The following is a 23,139-nucleotide window of genomic DNA, read 5'->3' on the forward strand; positions in this document are numbered from 1 at the left end:
GTTTTTATTCCTTAAAAGGGAAAGGAAATGTTGCAAAAAGGTTTGTAGCTTAACTGTTATTACAAACTCTTTCATGTATGAGTCCCAAGCGTCAGGTACCTAATTGGATTTCATGGGGGTGTACTGATCAGGGGTGTTGGGATACTTCTCCTGTTTGGAAGCTTCGTTTGAACACCATGTGGACCTGATCCACGGTGAACCCCATCCTCTTTTCATCTCTGACCCTGTGTTGTGTCAGCTGGACAGAGCACCACGCGCATGTAGGTCCAGGAAATCTGGTGTAGATTTATTTGAGTTGGGCGCTTTTCAGAAGTTTCAAATGTTTCCTAACTCAAAGTTGCAACAGTTTGGCCTGGGAGCACTCGCATGCACCTGCAGAAAGTGTGACAGCAGATTTTCATTAACTATTTGATGATACGCAGTGTCTTGTGTAACTGTTTGTGGCTACTATTATTGTTTTTTAGATGACAAACCTTTAATGAAATTGTTAACCTGTGGCAAGATTTGAAAACTGCTGGTACCGTCCATCCAATCTGACTAAACTTGAGCTATTTTCCAAAAAATATTGAACCAATCATCATGTAAATATCTACATTTGGCTTGAAAACAGTTTCCTGAAACCTATCATCAGTAACATTTAAAAAAAACAAAACAACATACAGTGAGCATATACCATGAGTATAAAGTGCTCAGGCTTCTGCACTTTATAGAGTAAGCAAAGTTATTTTCCTTTTTTCATTCACGTCTTAAAATTTAACCTACATAAATCATGTTTACGCTTAGAATAGACATACTCCAAAAGACTTGTAGTTGTAAAGGTACTTTTAAGTTTTGACTCCTGGAGGGCTGAAAATATCTGCATGCTAAACTTTTATTAGCAAAATATTGTTAAAGTCATCTATTCTTATCCTCCCACTTTACAATTACTCCCCTATGTTGGGTTGATCTTTCATGCACAATCCCAGTGAACGACATAGTAGTTTAAGGTCGTTCCATGATAAACTGTGGTGAAATTCACTTCACATGAACACTTTTGAAAGGAGCTTTATTGATTAGATTTTTTTAATGCCTTTTGTTCCTCAGTGGGATGGCACTTCAGTGTACAAAATAACCTCGCCTCCCTACTCCTCCTGTCGTCTCTGTAGTTAATAGGAGAAAGGTGTCTCTGCTGGGAAGTTTTTCTCAAGTGTCCAGAAGAAAACGAGGGGTCGGCTGAGACAGGAAACTCTTGGCCGGTCCTGTATGAAGATGGCTCTATAGGGCAGAGCCTTCAAAGGGAGACGGGGATGATCTCCCCAGGGACTCCGCGCGCACATGCACGCAAACACACGCATGCCCGCGCACGCGGCCGGCTTCTATTGAAGATGGGGCGGGAAAAAAAAAGGCAACCCCAGTGTGAAACATCAGTCAACAAGTGTGCACCCGAGGTCAAAGTTCAACACACTTCTATTTTTTCACCTGCTTCCTACAGCTTGCAGGAAACTTTTGAAGCCATGGCGGGCTGGTATGGCTTTGCTTTAGGGGCGGCTATGTTTGTTTACCCATACAGTACAATACACCAGTTGACGCTTTGATGCTTGGGAGATGTTACTCATACGCTCATCGGGGGGTGCCACGGCACACATGACCATCGGTGTCCTCTGCCTGTGACCTCCTCAAAACGCAACTAATGTCACATGATGAAATTTCCTCCTCCCGCTCTGAGCTGTTTTTTTTATTTTTTAATTATTATTATTATTTTATTTTTGCTGCTTCGATGGTGAGATTCAGAGGTAGATAAATTTGAAAGTCCAACAAATATGTGCTGTGTTCTTGACGTATTGTTTGGTTCAAGATGAAACCTGTTTCAACAAGACTCGTGTAAAGGTCGGCGTGTCGCGAGGACTTCACGCTACGGAGGGAATGCAGACAAAAGGAAGATCAAAAATGATAAGATGGTGACATTCACTACTAAAGGCTTTTTCCTTCACATTATCTTCTGTCTTGCAGAGTAACACGCGGCGCTGCCAGTGTTCGATTGGCTGCAAAACCATCACCTATTCTATTTATGTACTTATGGATCCTTCCTTTACTGTCCGTGTGATCCTTTCATTCGGCGCCTGTAGTCGACTGTCTGCCTGCGCAGGCTGTGCTGGGACACCAGTGGGGGAGCCCACTTTTATCATAATCATTCTTTGAATACCTTTCATTATCATAAAATATGTGAGTCTTAAAGGGATGGGTTCATCGGCCCCACCAACATCTTCATTATCCATTCTGACTGACAAAAACCTGCTGTTCTAGGCGGGTTGACGTTAATAAAAGATGGAATCCGACAGCTTTAGGAAGTCCTCGGCTTGTTCTCTCTGCACCTTTTACCTGCTTGTATCTACCACAATGATGCGTAAGGAAATGAGGTGTAGGGCCATTATTGTGTTTTAGTTAATCTCACTGATGAGTTTTGCTCATCATAAACAGCGGCCAGGCGATGGGAATCATTTCTGTTTGTTCTCTTGGAAAATGACATTAAACTAAAAAAAAGGAATTTGGCTTGACTGCTGCAAAAAATGTTTTGGAAAAAAAAAAAGAAAAAAAGCATTGTCATCCCTATTGTTGCAACAGTTTCAATAGAAAAACATCAAGCAGGGGAGCACTAATTTCAACCCACTGGGGCTGTTTTGGAACAGCGGGGGAGCTGTTTTGCATTTGATAAACACCAACAGCAGAACTCACCATAAAGGTAGAGTTTATCAAAACTGCCACACAGAAAGTCCCTAAAATCTCCTTTGACGATGTGATTGTCATTGTGAATTGAGGCGACGTCTAGAAGAAGGGTTTTTTCTTTTCCTTATCGTAAATGTTTGTATGCATCTACAAAACGAGTTTTTTTTTTTTTTTTGTCAATACATTGGTTCTCAAGTGTTTTACAACTAGACTTGGACTTTTTTTTGTGTGTGTGTGTGTGTGCAAAACATTGTTATAAAAACAAAGAAATAACAAAAGGGTCCTATGCAGAAAATCTATCTGGTCTTTGCCACCCGGTTCGCCAAATCCAAAAAGACTGCAGTTGCAGTAAGGACTTCTGGTGATTTGTATCTCATAAAGCCTTGCACACACTCTACCACTAATACTACTAAGCAACTAATTATCATTTATGTTCATATAGCAAATAAGCAATATTATTGATACCCTGCTTGGTTAGTAAAATAACCCAAACTGTACTATTTTTTTGTCACCAGTTAGCTGTCGAGTGCAGTGCGAGTTGTTCAAATGCATTTTGTGGTGTGTGCTCTAGGATCCAAAGCCTGTGCGGCAGCTTGAAGTGCACAGCGTAAGTAGCAAATTGTACATCTGTACGAGTGGCGCATCAATGTGACAGGATGTGATCAAGGGCGGCCCTGTGATGTGTCCGCTGGGCCTCCACGCGGCCCTCGGTCTCCCTCACCCCCGTGTCCCCCAGATCCACAACAGCCCTAATGGGCTCTGATGTGCACCTCCATCTTGCCTGTCTAATTGATGTAAATAGTGCACATTTGAACCCACAATCCTTCCCACCATCCCAACTGGCCCCTCCCTCTGTTTCTTCTAACAGAAGGGGTCAGAGGTTAGAGTGACTGAATGAGCATTAGAATGGCAGTCCTTATTAGAGGAGCAGCTTGTCTGACACCCCAACCACATCCTAGAGAGAGAGCCACCCTGTCCGCCTCATCTAGATCATATTACATGACACAACCTCGGAGCAGATACTACCAGCGCGCTACGACACTGTAGGCCACTAGGGCCACGCGGTGGTATTTTCAGAGGGGTCCCCCTCGCCTGTCACAGCGCCTTCCCGACGCCGCTCCGTCCGTCTGGCTCCGATGCACTCTGTCATTTTAAGCAGGGCCACTGTCAGCGGGCATTGGGACTCTGCATGTACATGCCCTGGCATTTTCAGCGGCTTTCTCGGCAGCAGAGCATCCAGCCACCCTCTTGAGAGTCTGTGATGTCGCGGTCAATGATTAATAGTTAGAGATGCGCTATAAAATGCCCAGTGCGGCCAGATGCTAGTCAGGGCTTTGTTTGAACTGATATAATGGACATCGGCTGCCAATTTGGCTCCCTTACAAAGCCTGGAAGTTCCCCAAGATTGATTCTGTTTCTCTGCAGCAGTGCCCCGGGGGTTGAATTTTTGAGGATGCACTCTTGTGAAAAATGTTGCAGGGTATTATCTTCAGCTGAGAGAAGCGGTACGAATGACAATAAACGGTCATGGATACAGGCTAACAAAACGGTCAATATAATCCTTGACATTTGCATGCAAGAGTGAAAATGTAAGCCAGTTTAGGATCATTTTATGATATCTGACATCAAGGAAAGTCTCCCTGGCTGAGGAAGAATCAGGACGGAAGGGGCGGGGGGGCAAGCTGGGATAATTTGCAGCAGGAGCCCTGCGAGACTGTTTTGCAAAACAAAACGAAAGCAGCCAGACCCTTATTGAAAAATATAGTGCAGTGAGACGGAAATTTATTAACTGGCACCAGTTAATGTGTGCATTATTCATTTCTGGCGAGCATGAAAAATGATCTAAAGAGGTTTGAAATTGCAGACGCGCAGGCTGACTGCACAGTGGCTGAGCTCGCTGGTTCGTTTCATCCTCTTGCAGGGCTGTTTGGGCAGAGAAAGGTGGAGGGCTAAAGAGGCAGAGAGATTGAGGATGGAGAGGAGGAGGAGTGAAGACCCCTATTCTGGACAGTAGATTTTTTTTTTCCCCTTTCGCAGTAACAGCTGTGCTTCTCTCACGAGGGGGCGGCAGCAGCACCGAGAGAGAGGCTGCTTGGGACAGATGGACCAGCACCACCTCTCTAACCTCCCGCCACCAACACCTCTTCTGCTAAAATCTCTTGCTCTATTAATGCTTTCTTCCAGGAATATATGCCTGTATACACTGAAAACTGCTGAGTTTGCACCAGTAGGCCAAGTACATCAGATCCGAAGTTTGATTGTGTTCCGTTGGAGAACAGACTAGGATAAACCTCATCATTCTGCCATTTTAAAGTCTGCTCAACAAAATGTTAATGTCTGTGTGTTGCTTTAAAGATTTTAGTTCACTCTAGAAAAGTTTGGGCCACTTATGGCCATTAACATTTATCTGCTAAGCAGTCAGCAAAAACTAGTGCTAGTGTTCAACCATTGTGTTCAAATTGGTTATAAAGTGTAGGGGAAATTTTGGACTCCGTGCATGAAATATAAATAAAATTTTGTCGAGAACATTCTTACTACATGTTAAGTTTGTTATTTCTGTTTTTGTGTTTTAATACAAAAAATTAAACTTATATCCTTAGTTTTAACCCAAATTTTGATTATTCTAGACATAAAAAAATTAAGCTTCAGTTTTTTTTGTTTTTTTTTTGTATTGCAGCTTTATTGTTCATTAGCAATGTGTACTATTCCCAAAAAATATAAAGAACTGTGCTCAAAGTGTACAAATCGCCTAACCAGTAAATAAATGCTTAACAACATTTGGATCTTAGTGACTTTAATCCATTATTTCCAGGTTGAAAATCAAACCCTATATTCAGGTTCAAACCCAGTTGTGTTTGATGAACTCTGGCAAAGACCGGCCCATGTCTGATCTGTGAGTTGGTCACCAAAACAACCTAAATTATGTTGTTTGTTTGTTTGTTTGTTTTACCCCACAGTTCTTAGAATGTGTGATCGTGAAGACCGGTCCCGTCGTTCCGTCTGACTTTCTTCTTCTCCTCATCTTTCCTGCAGTAGGAGGTTGTGGGCAGGAGTTGGTGCCAGTGGCATATGGCTTTCCACTGAGCTAAACATTCATACAAAAGACAACCCCATCAGTCATGGCTGTGACCATATGAAGGGAGAGAGCAGGCCTCTGATGAATGGTGTTTGGGACTTACCTGCTGTTAAAACATGCCCTCCAAAAAAAAAAAAAAAAAACTCCCGCCTCTATGAAGTACTTATAACATTTAGAACTGTATCATGTACGTGATGGATATCACTTGTGCCAGGTAATACCAAATAACAAATATGCCTCCTAAAGCCTTTTTTCCAGAACCCCGGGTCAGGCCTTCATAGACCAATTAATGCAGAGCATCTGCTGTACAGCAGCAGCACAATAAAAAAACTTTTAATTATTTTATTTAATAAGAACAAGAGCTGCTTCCTGCTTGCTCCAGTACCACTCACTGCTAGAGTGAGCGTGGAATGGGTCTCCTAGATTAGACCAAATTAATCCATTCTTTAGGGATTCTTTTTTATTTTTCCCCCCCCCTCTCTCTCTTTCCTGGTTCTGTGGTGAAAAACCCGGCACGCCTTTGTTCTTCCTTGAGCGCCGACGTTTTTTCTGCCAAATTTAACAGAAGGCTCGGAGGGTAACAGGGGTCCAGCCCAGTATCACCTTCTGGAGCAGAGCAACTAGCGGAGAAAGACAATCAGCCCTGAACCCTGCTGTCTGCAGCACAAAGTGAAAAGACTCTAATTGGGCTTTTTCTCCCCTTTTTACGCTACATTTTCCTGCAGGATTGCTGGATCATGAAAAAGCAATTAAACCTCAGATTCATTCTAATTTTTCATCCTTTCAGTGGTAGAAAGAGGCAAATGTGAAATCACTTATCTGAGTTGGAACGTATGCTTTAGGTGACGTTTTCTGTTTTCATCTTAATGCCTGAGTGACAGGCTTTGGGCTTAAAGGGCTTGATTGCACATTTAAAATAATACAGCCAGGGCAAATTACAACATAATGATAGTTATGGGCATTGTTTTGAATCTAAAGGACAAAACTAGAATACATTGAGTTTACAAAAAAAATAAAAAATAAATATCTGCCAATCTTAAATAGTGCAATATAATAGAAATGTTATGGGACTGCAGTCCTCAGTGCCACACCTAGGGGCAGTGGTGTCCACAAAACCCAGACCTCAACAGTGGGGTGATTGAAGTCAGAAAACATGGCAAGGGAAATGCTCATTGCTCACTTCTGGAGGAAAAAGGATGCACATATCAATTCTGTGTTTTTATTTCTAACGTTCTTATTGTATAATTACTGAATGCAGTAAAACGTCAGAGCTCCCCAAAATATGGAATCACTGTTTTGAAATATGTTTTTTCATTTTTGAAATAATAATTAAATTTCCTTAAATCACGTGTCATTATTAATGTAACAATATTAACTGTAAGAAATCAACCACCCCCTCAACTCCCCACAGATAATTATCTGGTTTTGTAGCCCCTCGTTAGTCAGCTGACACACTAATTAATATTACACTTTAAGATGTTGTCATTTGCATAAAAGCAACTCTTCTTATAATATGATAAGCAAATTGACCTCTGAATGTAGAAGAACAGTGAAGGTTTTCTCCAAAATTTCTGTTGAAAATTTTTTATTTTAAGTTTAAAATAAACCTGCCCAAATTATTCATGGGCAGGTTGCGGCATTAAAGTTTTTTGTTTTTTTTTTTAACCACAATTTCAAAAATGGCATAATTCAATTGTATCTAGTTTACAGTGCTTCTTGTTAGATTTCAGAACACAGCATAGAGTATCACGCCAGTGCCCCTCTCCCACCTGTTGCTACAAACTGCTAGTCACCTGCCTTGATAAAAATAAGTTCCTTCACTATTTTCCTTTCTGTGCAAGAAATAGAAATGTGGCTATTCTGAAATGTTCTTTATGTTTTGAAATAAGTTTATAAAACACCTAATGTATGTACCATTCATCACTCTTATTAACGCATCACATGATTTAAATCAGCACCTCTGTAAGCATCCGACTGCAGGCTCTACCTGAGCAGATAACCTGACTAATCAACCCACTAATGCAACTTTAGCTGTTGGGTGAAAACCTCAAATCAACACGTTTCGTCCCGTTTGTTTTCTTCTGCAAATATGGACATCTTGCACGTCTGAAAATATGTTAAAAAAGCATGTAACTCTGACAACAGAGAATAAATGGAATGGAAAACAATTAATTTTCTTCATTTCCTGTTGTAGTCCAGAATAGTTATATTCTTTTGGAAACAAATCATTTCTATCTGACAGTTTTGTCATTTCACTTTATGAAGAAAAAAACCCCAGCAAAACAGCAACACACTCTATGCAATTAGCATATTTACCCTAATCCAACATGTAGGGAGTGCTTATTATAAGTTCTTACTTCAAAATCAAATACAATTTATATCCAAAAAATGTTTGGAATTGCAATATTTAGCATGTCATAATATCTCTGGTAGTTGTTGCTTTTCTGCATTAACTAAAAGCAGAAAGATTATGTTCTCCTTGCTTTAAATATTAGTGTTTATGCTGTGAAGCCTTGAAACAGGTAAAATGAACATGAGGAAATCACCGTAAAAGCATAGCATGTGAAAAACTGACAAATAATAAGCTTGAATACAAGCAACATTTTCTAATATTTCATGGTGTTTGTTTTCTATTTGTTACACTCATTCATGCTGAATTTGGAAAAGCGATACATCTGGGTTTTAAAATGCTCTTTTCAGGACCCATAATGAGAGTCTCGGAAGATCGTCATCACTGATTCTCCCAGGTCCAATCCAAGCTTTGTTAACCAAGCGCTTAACTCTCACATAACCTTAACTGTTCCAGTCTACAGAGTCCATACATTGTAAATTAGGTCTGTTAATGTACTCTACTCTCTTCACAGACACAAAGAGGGACAGTGGTGGGTGTAACTACACACACACACATACACGCACGCCTTCATACAGACTGTGCAGTGGTGTTTGGCCTCGCATGCACTCCTGTTTTCCCACCATGCACAAAGTGATCAACTATCACACCCCCAGACAGCTAGATGTCAACATGAAATACCTTCATTTGCATCGGCTTTAAAATAAATAAATAAATAAATAAATAAATAAATAAATAAATAAATAAATAAATAAATAAATAAATAAATAAATAAATAAAACAGCCGACTTCTCGTTACGCCAGCGACCCACCAGTGCCCCCGTAAAATTCACTTTAGCCACGGGGGTCCTGAGACCTTGCTAAATACTGGCCCAATACTGCTGTCAACAGTCCGTCAATCACGGGGCAAATCCTTGTGATTAAACAGAGCTTCGCTGGCTGGCTTCACAATGGACCCGACTAGGCTGAATTAAGCCTGGACGTGCGTGTGCTGCAGAATTATGTCATTATGTTTTTATCTGAACGTATCTGTGCAAGTCAATTTGTTTTATTTATTTAATTTATTTATTTAATTATTTATTTTTGTTTTGCTCCTGCAAGCTTTAATTTGGCAGCAAAAAAACGGTGCACATATTGCAATGGAGAGCATACACGCAAAAAAAGAAGAAAAAAAAAAAGTTGAACTCAGAATACTGAAATATCTTTTTAATAATAATCCCTACGAGATGTTTGTAGTTTGTAATAGGTCAGAGCCTCTTCTCTGACCTACTGAGTGAAAATGAAACAAGGAACGCTGAGCTGAAGGAAGCGGCTCGGGGAATCGTCATGTAAATCAGGCTGCTATGCTAAGAGCATCTAAGCGGGGCTGCAAAAGCCCCAGACAGACAGCTGAATAAAAGACAGCTGAAAAGATCGTCTGTAGTAAGATAAGAGACGACATCTAATCTGAGTCAGATAGCTGATACAGCCCTGCCATGTCTAAATCCTCGAGTTTGGTCTGAAGAGGAAGGATTTAACTTAAACCCCTTTCAACATGCTAAATGTGTTTTTGTAATTAAACCCATACAATTAACACTGACAAGCGTGGGTCAAAAAGAGCACGGCTCCACTGTTCAGATGAGCGTCCGCGAGTGAAAAGGAACACAAGAAGAAGGGACAAGAGACAGAAAAAAAAAAGAGAAATAAATGAAGACAGAGCCCGAGCTGCAGAAAGAGTTTCAAAAGAGAGACGGAAAGAAAGAAAAACAAGAATGAAAGCAGCGAATGAATGAATTAAGGGAGAGGTGGGGAAAGGAGGGGAAGAGGAGGCACACTCACTGAAGCGGTATGGATTTCAAGCATTCAGTCTACAGAGCGCTCTGCGAGTTAACCTCCAGACCACAGTGTTTATTCTGGGACGGTGTTCCAGATCTGGGGGAATATCCAGTTCCCGGACATCAAAGCCTCAAAGCTGTTGGAACAAAGCTTTTAGCTGCTCCTTAAAGCCCCACATTAAGTGAACTGGAGCAGCTGTGGCAATGTGTGGCAATATTTTCACTGTAAATACAACACCACATGGCAGAGGGTGATGGATTACCGACAGCTAGAACAACTGAGTTTCGATAGCGAAAACTATTTGTAACGGGACGACTAAACGTTATAAACACACTAAGCAATTAGAGAAACACAGCAATACTCGTGTTCAATGAGAAAAGGCAACTGATTTGTTCAAGTAGCATTATTATATATTTTTTCATTATGTTTCAATTTGTATTGACTTCCTGTGATTGTAAATTCACACTGCTGCAGTTTCTGAATAGGTCAATATGACTCAATTTTTACTTTACTTTTTGATTTGGGAATGATATTATATATATATATATATATATATATATATATATATATATATAATGTCAAAACTCTAACACTCTTGTGTTTTATTTTATAAACACACAATTACATGATATTATTTGAATTAGTTTAGTTAGAATTTTGCTAAGGAATACTGTTGGGAGTTATGAAAGTAATATGTTACTTATTTATGTATTAAGCTGTTGAACATATTAAATTGGTAATTTGGTTTTGGCTTATTTAATTTTTTTTTAGCTCTTTCTCTGATACCAGGTTATTTTTTGGCTGAAAAATTGAGTAAACAGTTTTAATATTTAATCTATATTATTTCAAATGAAACAACAATGACAAACTGGAAATGGTCAAAATATACCTGTGTATTTATTACTAGAATCACAGTTTTGTTTCGGGATAACAGTTACCATATCATATTTCTATATATTTTTGGGGGATTTATTTTTGAGCAAAAATCAATTATATAATTGCATAAGTTCTGTGTTTTATATGTTGCCATATTTTCATTTACGCACACACACGCATACACACGCCCACACAAAACAATTACATAAAAGATCTCATCGCATCCTCCCAGCACAAACTGCCAGAAGAGATGCTTGGCTGCCATGATCTCCAAGCGATCTTAGCGTGTGACCCATGTCGCAGGCATCATGGCCTGATGGACACAGCTGTCTGGCTGCAGGCGAGACGGAGCAAAGAGGAATAGTGAGAAAACACAAGATAGCAGAGAGAGAGAGAGAGGAGAAAGAGAGAGAGACCAGGAGAGGGCAATATTTTCACTGTGTGTGTGCGTGTGTGTGTGTGTGTGTGTGTGTCAGTGTGTGTTTAGCGGACGTATTGATCATCCCACGGCAATTTCTGAGATGTGTCCACTTCATGTGGCACCCTCGGGATAAAGCCAGGAAAAAAAATGACAAAGTATTAAGAGGAAAAAAAAAAGTCACACTTTAGCAAGTTAGGCACAGAAGCATTACTGGAAACAACGGAATAATGACACACACCTGGTGAAATATGTGGATGTGATTTAAAAAAAAAAAAAACACTCATTAAGGATCTTTGACTTGAGCAACAGAAGAGACAAAAGTATAACAGAACCTGGGAGGAAAAGTCCTGCAAAAGACCTTTAAAGGTACAACTTATTAGGTAAAAAGTCCTTCATATACTTTGCCAGATTCCCACTTAGACTGTACAAACTTTTACCTCAAACTGGTTTCAGCTTTCAGCCTTAACGAGATCTCAGAAAAAGTGCCTGACTGCATGAAGCATAGAGTAACACAGTGCTCTTCCTCCTCAGCACTGCCAGCCAGCTGGCTCTAACGAGGCTTCCACATTAATTCCCCCACTTGGAAGAAAAAGTAAAAGAACTGATTTTGGAAAATACTTTGTGGTTGTCCAACAATAAAGATGGAAGGAAGACCACCAAAGGCTGTTATTAAAGTAGCACAGTTTTAGAAACGGCAATTGAATTAGTGCGAGCAAGAGCAGAGAGCCTGACTAATTAACCAGCTAATCAACATCTGCTTCCACATAATAAGCACCTATACATTTCTGTTGAACTTACAGAGTGCTTTCTCTATATTTCTCCATAACTCTCTATAAAAAAATAACCAACTATGAGGTATATATAATATTACAATTGCTTTAGTCATGACATTAATGTTCTTATTACATTAAAAGACAAATTTTTTGCTTTCAGTGTTTGTGTACGTGTCAAATCATGAAATTCTATACTTGTGGTTATCATGAAAATCTGACACAGGCACAAACCAACTTTAAAACATTTAAAGTGTTTTGTTTTTTTTCTACAAAATTCATTGTTTTACATTGAAAACACAACAACCACCCTGCCCCACATACAATTAAAGAAGTAATTAATGAGTTTGCTAGTGTTTTTTTTTTTTTTTTTTAGTAATAGGTTTATGAAATTATCTCTTTAAAAACTGGCAAAATGTCAGGACAATATAATAATATCCAGAGTTTGTTCCATTGCCTAGCTCATTTGTCTTGTGATCTAACATTCTCTCCTAAATTATTGCAAAAGTCTGGTGTTGTGCACCAAAGATGGGACCTCGCAGAGCCCCAGCAGGACCACACAGGGCTTGGGGCGGCACAGTGCGCGTGTTACGGACAGAGGAAGGAGCCACTCACACTGGAGAAGAGCCACCACATGTGCTGGGCCACAGAGAAAGGCTCCGACACCGCTCACGCTGTCAGCATGCTGACATATACATACGCAAACATTTGCACTGAGCCGCAGACACACGCCGATGCACGGACACACTGCAGGGCCAAGCCAATTAACACCCTGCCACTGCATAGATCATATTTAGAGCAGCGGCGGAGCAGGAGGGCATATGTGGATGATCATACATGCAAATGAGACGAACAAGAGGGGCATCTAAATTCAGAAACCGACTTGTGACAATGCATCAATGCAGAGCCTCCCGTGTCAAACTTTACTTTCAGTAAAGCCCAGCGTTCTACGAGATTTGTTCAAATGCATGCATTTTCACTTCAGAACACTTCAACTCAGTTTCAGTGAAACACTTGTCCAGAAAATCATGCTTAGTGATTTAAAAAAAAATTGAATCCAACGCTCTTATAGAAAAGCCAGAGTTGCTCTGTATTAAAGGGACAAATATAAAAGACAGAAGAAGCACCTTGGAGCTTTAGGTATAAATTGCTACTAGTCTTGAAGTTTGGCTTTAAAACCAGAAGATGGCAACATACCTCTGGCTGAGATGCCGACCTGCCTGGCTGCTCATTTATGTTTTATTTCATGTCTTCACCTGGTGCTTCGTTTATGTTTTTATTCTTTTTTTATTTACTCCTTCTTACTTGCACAGTGATGCCTGATATCAGATTCCAGAAGAAATTATATGAATTATTCACCCAGTTTACAGAGTTGACCGGCGCGTTGTGGCTAGGTAAAAGCATCTCCGATCCCCAGAGATTTCGTTTCAGTACATGCGGCTTCGCAGGCTGCAAGATACAAAGACATGACAGTGGTCCATTGGTACTCTTCCAGCTTTCTCAGCTGTGAGGAACAGCTGAACACTCTGTGAGAGTTCTCCACTGCTTCTTCTCTTCCCCTTTTCCCCTCTCTTCACTGTATGACATTTGTTACGTAAGCAAATGGACGGAGACCGCTACGGGGTTCCAACATTAACTCAGAAAAAGCAAAGAAATCAGAGTCAGTCCTGACTAATGCAGAGTGAGAGCCTTTCCAACGAGAGTGTGTTGAAAGGGAGACACAAGTGAGGGAATGGCAAATGAGTCCCTCAGTTACAGTAGAAGTGTCCCCGCTACATGAACGGAGCTGATCCTCTTTACCCACAACTGTCACTTCAAACAGACTGGGCCAAGATGAGTCTATCTGTAATAGTAAACAATTTAATATTTGATGTACAGTACAGTAAGCTATCCCCTCCTCATGTTCCACCCCCTCCCCTCTGTTGGTCTTCTTGAGCATGCTTAAGTGTGTGTGCGTGTGCATGCTTATGAGTGTGTTTGTGTGACTCGTAGGGTAAGGGTTCGGAGGGGGCAGATGAGGGGTGGTTCTGGCATAGTCAACAAGGCTAGAAGAGGCAACCGGAGCATCTGAGAGCATGCATAATCTCTCCAAGAGATGACGATGGAAAAAAAATTACAGGAGCTGCTAAGTACATACTTGCGGGGGGAAATGCAGTTAGTTTTATTCTGTTTGCCGAAGCAAGAGTGCATTTCTTTTTCCAAAATCTGCTCTTCGTCCTGTGAAGTAGTTTGGCTTCAATCCGGCTGGAGTGTACAAATTTGTGCCGTCAACAAAAAATGCTTTGAACCAAAGAATAAATCTGGGACATTGTTTCCAGAAAGAGACTGCATAAATATTTTTAGGAGCCTTAATAATGCCAAGAGAGCTGTGCCCAGAGATCTGTGGTTGATTTCCAATCTCTGTTTTTGTAAACCTTGGACCTGCCAATACAGATGTTAGCTAATTCTTGTTTATATTTGTGAACTATAATTACCAGTGTTAAAAGTATTGTTTACTAGCCTTCCTGCCATGAGCAGTCAATTATTTATGTTAGAAGCAGAAGTGCCTTCACGGTGTGTAAAAACAATCAGAATCTGTAAAAATGTTTCACTATTTACAAAAAAGACAAAAGATTTGGACTTGACATTATAACCTGCTTTTCGCAAGTCGTGTTAGCCAACAGCTTGATTAAACATTAAAAGTTCAGTGGGCAGGTATAAAGTGACCCTCTGTGGGAAACGGCTCTTTTTAATGTTTGAAAACCTCTGGTGTAAAATAACTAAAAGTGCAAAATGGCAATACCAGGGAAATGGCAATCCATCTACATTCTTTAGCCTCTTATCCATACAGAGTTAGGAGGGCTTAGTGTTGGACAATGGTCCGGTTACAAGGCCAGCTACAGCCAACACAGGACACATAACTCCTAAATTTGGACTGTTAGAGTTAAATAAAGTTAGAATCTATCCATGTGCAGGGAGAACATGCAAAATCTTCACAGAAAGTTCCCTGACGAAACCCAGGACTGTTTTCGCTACAAGGCAACAGTACTAACAACTGTTCCACTCTGCTGCCCTAAAATGGCTAGTACCCACTAAGGTGTAACTTTAGTTACACTTATTGTTGCAGGCTGAATACAGTTCCCTTAATAATAGCTTCTCAGATGTGTTCAGCTTCCTCTGGCTTCATTTTTAAACACGTCACTGATGCCACTTATGCATTTCTAACATGGAGTATCTTTCCTTCAGGTATCAACTTCCTCACCGACGAAGGTTATTGTCAGGGCAACCTTGTATTCACCAATCATAATGACAATTTTTTTTTTGCGTCCCTTTCACCAGTCAAGGCAGGTCCAGGTTAATACCTTTTGTTTTCAGTCAGCAGATGATTTTGTCTGTGCGTCTCTTGTTAGCATCACTATTCAGTGTGCCAGTTTAGATTTATGTGACTAACACTGACGGTTGGCATTTGTCTTGAAGAAATTCTGCGTTGACGGCAAACCATTATGCTGATTCTCTGTATCTCGGGGCTCCATACCAAGGATGGCCCATGTGGGAAATGTGGCATGACCAGGGGGTAGGAGGCAGTTTGGATGGCTGAATGGCAAGAGCTACAAGCAGAACAATTACAGCAGTCACTTACCATCACTGTGTCTGGTTGAGGCAATGCCACAGCGGGACGCCGCAGGGCAAGAATGAAGCTTTCATCCAGCTGGTATCACAAGATCAAGCTGGTCGTGCCAGAAATGACAAAACAATATGCTTATCCCAGTGAAAGTTGCCGTTTGTCTCTTTTAGTCTTTTCTTTTTTGAATGATGGAAACTAACAGATAAGAGATGTTGTGGACTCACCTGTGATTAAACCCTTAACGCAATGTTTAAAAATATAATTTCTTTTCATTTGCTTCTTCCTCTGGAAATGATTCTCAGGCTCAACATGTGTTGTTTAGCATCTGTCAGAGTTTTCAGAAGGTCCAACACGGACATGACAAATATTACGTGCTGACAGTGTTGATATTTTGTCAGCTCTCAAAGTAAAATGGAGCATCAAACAGCTAATGAAAGTCTTTGGGTCCAGATGGAGAATTTGATGGGAGTGAAAAGCTAAAAAAAAATAAATAAAAGGACTTGATGTGCCAAAATAACCACCCACAGACATGGCCATTCAAAGGCATGTGTTTACACAGAAATTAGCATATCTGCACGTAAACATTTATGTAAATCCACACACACACACACACACGCACGCACACACACACACACACGCATATACAGAGCTGAGGCAGGTGACCACATCTGCCCCTCGTCCTCAGGTTCAGCGGTGGCCACTCCTGCAGCCTCACCTCGCCTTGTCACTTTTGATTCTCATGGCAGGATCCATCATCTGCTTGGCAGTCTGGGTGCCAGTCAGCTGGATCCCGGGGGACCTGTAGGCAATGGGAGCCTGGAGGCAGTGGGCTGAAGCCTCCCCAGCCTCCGCAGCAGCTGTGTGGGAGACAGAGAGAGTTGCGGCACAGATGTGGGAGTCTGGAGTCGACAGAAGGTACGGCTGATTTCGGCGACGGCCATGTTTGTTATTCCACCTTTTCCTGGGAGGAAGAAGCCGGGGCCCTTGATCTGGCTTGAAGCTAAACACTTAGCTTTTGTTCCCCGAGATGAATAAGAGCACGGAGAACGAGGCATTGGGGAAAAGGAGGGAAAAAGGAAGAAGAAAGGACTTGGGGGCCAGAGGAGAAATCCGGTCACCAAGTGCAGAGTGAGGTTGGTCATTCTATACCCCGCTGAAGCTGAGGCCCCGTCACAGAACAAGAGCCGTTCCTTTTGATGATGTTCACCAGATCTACTGGCAGTGTCTGCACATTAAATTAAGACTGGGGAATATCAAGACTGAACATACTGCATCAAATTTAGTCCACGTGAACATCTCTTGTTAAATTCAAAGGTTTAAAACTACTGGGTGACTAGTATCCATGTTTGAAACTCTTGTTTTTAGGTTACAGGGGAATTAGTTCTGTTGACCTGACAGAATTGACTCCTAAAGATTACTTTTCTAGTTTGATAACAACACTTTGGCGCAAAAATATCAAAGATGTCATGACATTTTAAAAATGTTTGATAGTGTCTGAGGTATCAAGAGGAAAAATAAAAACTGACAGACAAAATAAGAATGATTTGTAAACATGTATTTAATACTGGTGGTGGTTAACCATTAGCCGCTAATAACGCTAAAGCTAACCGTATTTGCTAACCGGAAGCACTGTTTCAAAGTTGCTGTTATTTTTTTGTTTCGACTACATTTTACCAAATCCAATTCAAAATGTACAACATTTGCAAAATATTTACATTTGTCGAACTCGTACTGAAATAGGACACTTAACGAGAATCTAGAAATTGCTTACTCAGCGTGGTAACAACAAAAATAAAGATTGTTCTGATCAGGACACTTCACAAAAAACTCAAAAAAGTGCTAAAATTGTCTAAAGTTCACACAAGGTACAATTGTCACTTCCACGTGTTAGCCATGCTTAGTTCATCATTCTGACCAATCAACCAAGTTGTGTAACCCAGATGATTAAGTTTTGCAAAGATGACATGTTCAGAACAATTAGTGAGAACTGCAAGATAATAACATTGTTACCTTCTTACAGCCTAAGAGAGAAACCATTTGTTTGGTTCTTGTAGTTTACACTTGTGTGTTACATTGAGCTGAAACTCTTAAAAACACTATTTTTGATTTTAAAACCTTTATTTTATTTTTGGAAAACCAATATTCGAACTCTTTCTCCTGTTTCTACAATCGAGGAATTAGCATTTCAAATGCATAAAGCCAATGTAACAAATATTCAAATTCTGACAAAATTATTGCACACTGTCTACAGATCTAAAACACAACGTGTAGTTTTTAAAATCTTCTCTGTATTTTTGATAATAAAACAATAAAGATGATTAGTTTTCTGGAATCACTGCTAAAATATCGTCTTGTCTCGTGAGTTGGACATATTGTTACACTGTTAGTTGGAAGGGATAAAGCCCACTATAAACAAACATGGCTCCACCAACTCTCAGTGGAGCCGTGTGATGAATAGTACCAGTCAAAATCACAGCTGATGCTCATAACCCGATTTTCACAGGGAATTTTGCACAACTTCATTTTGCAGTAACACTATCCACCTTGTAAAAATGAACACCCTCTTCTGACAGCACAAGTGAGAAATGGGATAGTTTTCCCACTGAGTTCCCAGATGTAGGATTGCCATTGTATTCACACACCCAGTGTTAGCCCAAGAAGGCACCCTTTAAAAAAGGCTCAGTCTACGCTTTGCAGAAAAAACAAAGCGGTGATATGTAAGAGGTGGCAGTGTGAAACCCTCAGTACAAAGTGCTTGTTTACTCTAGAGTAACCCCAAAAGGAACATTTGATTTGAAATTTGACATCCTCTTCTCGTATGGCATTTTAAAACCGTCGTCCCACTAAATATTTGGGTTCTCATGATATGCCTGATGCTAAGTGAGGCCGTGCGTGTGCTGGGGTGCGCGCGAGAGAGTGCGTGTGGTGCGTGGGCGTGCGTGGGGGTGTGGGTGTGTGTGTGCAGTACAGCGGAGCAGAGTACATCTGCAGTGGTAAGGAAACAGTCTGTTAGCATACAGCTTTGACAACTCCATCAGGCCAGTCTCAAGGTAGCTGTCAATCACAACAAATCATCTCATCCCCGAGCGCTGCGAGGACCTCTCTCCACTACTACACACATGACAGGCCCCTACAGCTCTATTTACCCATGCACACCCTCCCAGCGCCAATGATTTTGTAATTAGAAAACAGCAAAAGAGGAAAGGGAGAAAGGGGCTGCTAGTAAAGTAAGTCGGTAATAAGTTTTGGATACAAAGCAAGTGAATGGCGTCCTTTCAGTCGCTACATTGGCATTTGAAGAGGGGGTTGGCACATGCATAGAAAAAGCAAAGGCATTCTCATTCACTCTCCCATTTAGGGAACAATATAGGCTTGTGTGTGCGTGTGTGTGTGTGTGTATGTGTTAAGGTGGGGGTGGAGTGTAGGAGTGTCACACGCAGACTTGATTTGCAAGACTCATTTTCAGCTAAGTATAATTAGATTAATGTGGCGATGGCATAGCTCAAAGCCAGGCCCTCTCCGCTTCCATCCCAGAGCATATGAATTAGCTACTAAACACATCTTTATTCCAGGCAGATAAAGCGCTGGTGTGAGTGTTTAGCATATCCTTTATGATGGGGAAAGATGTTAATTGTGTCCCATTACTTCTAAACTGTTTGCTTGTTGTATTAATCACTGTGCTAATTGATGCAGAAATAAAATTGCTGCCACAGGCGCAGAGGGGAGAGAACCAAAGTCAGGGATAGTGGATGAAAGATTATCGTTGCAAACATATGGAGATGGTTCTGCTTTGAAAGTTTGCTCCATCTACCCACGAGCACCGCATGGGCCTGAGTGTTACTATATGAGTCTCATCAAAGGTGAGGTTGGTTCTGAATGAAATGAAACACGTTCAGTGGCTTGTTCACATATTTGGTAAAGGGGAATCTTTGCAACAATCTGGACAGCTTGGGCAAATTAGCATTTTAAAACACAGATCTCATTTGTGCAGCAAATACTTTGTGATTCAAAAAGCAAGGCACCCTGTAATTTTCAATGCACTCTCTGCCTTGTCTTTTTGAATGGACACATTGGGTATGTATAATTATTGTGTTCAATTTTCTTCTGCATGGATCATTCTGCTTTTAAATCGAGCATCTTTAGGATGCTCAAAGTAAACTTGTTCATTTTATTTATAAGGTTTCATCAACATTTTAAATGTGTTTTGTGTCACTTTGTTTTTCAATATTTGTTTTATAGTCAGATGTATTTTTAGATTTTACAAATAACCCATATAAAGCATTCTTCTTCAACCATTTTCAAATGAAATTTTCACAATGAACTGATTCAGAGTTTTTTAAAAGTACCATTTTTATTGCCTTTGAACTTAAATGTGATAATTGAGACTTTTTAACTGTATTTTTTAAATCCTCCCTTTTCTGCGTTTTGACCTTTTCCACCAAGAATTTAAGAGCAAGATGCAAGGAAGTAATGATCCCAGAGAATGATCCCAAATGAGAAATCATCAGTTTTTCTGCCCCAGGCTAAAGCAAACAGTGAAGCTGTGACATTTTCCTTCATGTCATTTGATAAAAGACTTTATATCTCTGTCAGAGTTTTATGTATCTGCCTTGCATTTAATGTTATATACAAATGAAGGTCGCTTTAAATAAATAACATGGCACCACTACTTTTCCACAAATGTGAATTAGCTGGAGACACAACATCCAACTGATGAACGTTTACCTGGAAGCCTGCCAAACTCAGGAATGGCTAATACTGATGGCAGCCCAATTTACTTTCTGATGAAATCGTCTGGCTAATAATTTTTGTATCTATTCAGGGCATAAATAGATTTTGTATGAAGCTTTGGACTCTTATCCCGAGATGGTTGGGTGATTTTTATACAAAAATAGATACATAATAATATAATTAAAAAGTGACAATTTCCATGCAGCAACACAATCAAATGTTTATGTTGTTCATCCTAATACACACACTATGAAAAACTAAGTGATCGAAGTTACTAAAACATTGTGACAGGACTTTTTTTTTTTTTTGTCACACTCAAATGTTTTACATTATCAAAGCTATTTTAATATCCAACAATGGTATCTTGAGTAAATATAAAACACAGTTTTCAAATTAAGATTTCCTTCATTTCAAATCAAATCAAACCAAATTTTATTCGTACAGCACATTTCAGCAGCAGGGCATTTCAAAGTGCTTTACATCATAAAAAACACAAAAACACACAGTCATGCAACATGGAATCAACAATCAAAACATTACATTAAGTCCAGTGCTCTCATTAAATTCATAATTGACTATGTTTCAAATACAACTCTAAACCCACTCTATAGTGGGTTTTCAGTCGAGACTTAAAGGAAGTCAGTGTTTCAGAGAAAAGGAACCATCAGAACCAACCTGGCTCCACAACCTGATCAGATTTCAGTGTTCTTCCACACACAGTGAAAAAGGAAATGATTAGAGGATCAAATAAAGCAATTGTCAGTTTGTTTTACTCTAGACGACCTTCATGTTTTGCATGTGAAGAAGCTAAAATAAGCTTTGTGCTTGTTGTGTTGAACAATCACGTTGACCAAACTGCTCATGCAGTCATTACAGTCCGCCTTAGAAACTATATTTTCTTCCACATATATTTCTCTTGCTACTGTATTATAGCTTTATTCATGGTTTTAGCTGTGTTAATTTCAAAATGTTATCTTAGAGTTTTAACAAAAGAGAACAAGAATAGGACTATTAATAATTTCTTTTAAGGGATATTAAGTAGGAATTTTACTATTTCTATTAAATTTGTCAACAAAGGTGTCATTATAATTTAGACAATTTATAAGACTGTTGTCTATACTTAATTGAAAAAAATGTAACACATAACGTGTTATATATATATTTAGTTTAGCTCATTGTCATTTTTAGGCCACTCTTTGGCTGCCTCAGTGTGACACGATGGTCACTCTAACCATGTTTTTAGGTTAACTCAGCACATTGGGATTGGCTAGAACTTGAAAGCAAAACAAAACACAAATCAAATTGTCTTTGACCCTGCAAGACAAAAGTGTAGAAAGTTTAGAGCTCTTAGAAACAGTTTGGTCTATCAGTTCAGGTGTCTGGATGTCTGACACAAAGACCAATGAATTTGTGCCTGCCTGAAGGCAAAAACAAATACGCTGCTTTTTCCTGTTTTCTTCACAGAAACACACTCAAGGTTCCTTTAAGATCACATTTGAAATTCAACACATTTCTGCATGACATTAAGGCAAGTAAAAGGATTTGCAGGTGCCAACTACAAACACATAGGACTTAATGTGTTGGTGTATGCCTCGCTGCCTCTCTAACCGCCAGTGTGAACACAGCACAAACACAGGCGGCCATTTAAAGAGCCGCAGGCCCGTAAGGAGCAGGCGATGAATGAAGAGATTCAGAGAGGACTTCAGAGGTCTTCGCTGGTCGACCAGCCGCTGCCTTAAAACCTGCTGTGTTTTTGTATGCAGATCCCCCTTGTCAGAATTCATTTATTCAAAAGGGGGCTATCTGAGAGTGCGCGTTATGAGACAAAAATAGTCGCATTCACGTTCGTCTCGAAAAAACATTTGGAATGCTAATGCCACGAGAACATGCCGTCTATGTGGCCGTGTTTGTGTAAGAATCTGATCCAGCGCACCTCAACTCTCTGGCCCGGAGGCACAGTTCACACAGACAGGAGAGCACTGATGCCACTTGAAGAGGTCAATACCCTAAATTTGCGCTGGAAACACTTTTTCTTGTTGCAAGAAACATTTATCGTTGGCACTCTGTCTCTATGTAGCCGCTAGATTCAATAGCAAAAGCAAGAGGGAGATAAAGAAATCCATATTTTTAAAAGGTCTTTAGATCATTCTGGTCATAGAATTGCACCTTTGTTTATCAAAATAGATGTCCACGGTGATGATTGCTAAATTGCTAACCCTAATTAAGAAACGATAAATCTCCAGTGTTTCACAATAGATTGAACAACGGCGTCACAATTTTGGTCTGTGTTTGTCATGGATCTCTGTGCCCGGCTCCCTCTTTCTCTCCCCCTCAGCTCTCTTAGGCTCTGCACAGGTGGTAGCAGCTTCCCCGGTAGTGTCTTTCTCGCTCCTTTTTGTTCCCCTCCAATTGCTCTGATCGGGAGCTGTTGATGGTGATGACAGTGCTGGCTGTCCATTGATTTGCTGTGCCCCCCCCAGTTGTGAGTTCACAGCAGATGACACTCTTCCTTGGGCTTTAATTAGAGCTGCCCCCATCTTCTCTTCTTTCTGCCCTGGATGTGGTTCGGCAGATGAACACAAAAAGCTCCCACAAACAAAACTCCCTGCTAGGAAATAGCCGGCACCGGCCCCGCTGTGGCTAGTATTTAGTGCCTTGTCTGTAAACCTGTATGAGCAAGATAGAGGATATTTTCTGTGGGTAGATGAATGTCCTTTTAATCCAGATTATTATTATCACTATTTTAAAAAGAAAGCCATGCATGTGAACCAAAGTACACAATCACAATTAGAA

General features: G+C 40.3%; 1 long non-coding RNA gene across 1 annotated transcript in view; it reads right to left on the reverse strand.

Moving 5' to 3' along the window:
* Nucleotides 1-20,904: 20,904 nt before the first annotated feature.
* Nucleotides 20,905-23,139, reverse strand: part of LOC122840100 — a 34,180-nt gene continuing 31,945 nt past the window's right edge. Inside the window, exon 3 of the long non-coding RNA XR_006372168.1 lies at nt 20,905-23,013. This is a non-coding gene — a long non-coding RNA (uncharacterized LOC122840100). The remainder of the gene's footprint in view (nt 23,014-23,139) is intronic.

This window comes from Gambusia affinis, linkage group LG11, assembly GCF_019740435.1.
Source record: "Gambusia affinis linkage group LG11, SWU_Gaff_1.0, whole genome shotgun sequence".
Lineage (NCBI taxonomy): Eukaryota > Metazoa > Chordata > Actinopteri > Cyprinodontiformes > Poeciliidae > Gambusia > Gambusia affinis.